Source organism: Eubalaena glacialis, chromosome 7 (assembly GCF_028564815.1).
Source record: "Eubalaena glacialis isolate mEubGla1 chromosome 7, mEubGla1.1.hap2.+ XY, whole genome shotgun sequence".
In the NCBI taxonomy this organism is placed as follows: Eukaryota; Metazoa; Chordata; class Mammalia; order Artiodactyla; family Balaenidae; genus Eubalaena; species Eubalaena glacialis.
Genome location: NC_083722.1, coordinates 70,416,361 through 70,417,664, shown reverse-complemented (window position 1 = coordinate 70,417,664; position 1,304 = coordinate 70,416,361). Strand labels below are relative to the sequence as shown.

The following is a 1,304-nucleotide window of genomic DNA, read 5'->3' as shown; positions in this document are numbered from 1 at the left end:
CACTGCCCAGAGGCAGCCAGGGAAAGACTGGCCCCTGTAACCCCGAGCGGCAGCCAAGGTTGTCAGTCAGCTCCAGCTCTTGACGGCAGGTTCTGTTAGAGCCATCTGAGCGGCACCCTCGATGGCCATAGGTTTCTTCCTTCACCAACACCTTTTTTTTTTTTTTTTTTTTGAGTCATTGAACCAGGTCAAGTCCTCCTAGAAGCAGGAGCCAAGACAGGATTAGACATGCAAGAGATTTGTTAAGGGAAATGCCTGTAAAGGATAAAAGGGGTAAGAGAGGAAGGAAAAAAACCTATACAAGTGTGACTTAAACTGTAGAGTGCTGGCGAATAAATACGTTCATAGACGTGTTGTGTTTTGTTTTGTTTTGTTTTAAGCCTCTGTTAAGTCATATGTCCTGAATTTTGGCTTGGGAAATACGGTTTCCTTATAAGTCGTGTTAAGCGATGATACTGGAATTTAGGAAGTGCCAACAAGGTGACGGAGGTAGAGCAGAAGAAGTGGACCTTCCGCAAGTTCACCTACGGCCGCGTGGACCTCGACCAGCTACTGGACACGGTCTGCGAGCAGCTGACGCAGCCGTACAGCCCGGGGCAACGGCGGCGGCTGCACTACGGCCTGCGGAGGAAGCAGCCGTCGAGTGGCTGCTGAAGCGCCTGCGCGAGGCCGAGAAGGCGGTGCCTCCCACGGAGGAGCCTGAGATGGTGGAGATGTGCAGCGCGGCGTGATTATCCTGCCCAAGATGGTGGGCATCCTGGAGGGCGTCTACAACGGCAAGACCTTCAGCCAGGTGAAAACCAACCCTGAGATGACTGGCCACTACCTAGGCGAGTTCTCATCACCTACAAGCCTGTGAAGCACGGCCGGCCACGCACTCCTCCCGCTTCGTTGCCCTCAAGTAGCGGGCCGGCCAATAAAGGCACAGACTTCTCTCTACAGAAAAGAAAGACATTGGAATTTAAAGCATCAAACAAATAAGGTCTGCCTCAACTGCTATTATATTTGCACAGCTTCTTTCTGTGAGGGCTTCCCAGGTACCCTCTCCCTTACTGCTTCTCAGCTTCTCAACAGGGGGTGGTTTTGCCCTGCGGGGGACATTTGGCGATGTCTGCAGGTATTTTGGGCTGTTACAGCTGGAGCCCGTGTTACCGGAGAGTAGGCTCTCTTCTCATTGCAGAAAGAATTCAGAGAGGAGACAGGTCAAGAAAGCAAAGCGAGGATTTATTTAAGGGATGGTAGGCTCTCAGAGCTGAGTAGCTGGGCTGTTTTCTTGGCAAGCTGATTTTATGGGGTGTAGAAAT

At 51.6% G+C, this 1,304-nt stretch overlaps 1 pseudogene; it reads left to right on the top strand.

Moving 5' to 3' along the window:
• The first annotated feature begins 251 nt into the window (after positions 1-251).
• On the top strand, positions 252-905 carry LOC133095747 (small ribosomal subunit protein uS19-like; annotated as a pseudogene).
• The last annotated feature ends 399 nt before the right edge of the window (positions 906-1,304 follow it).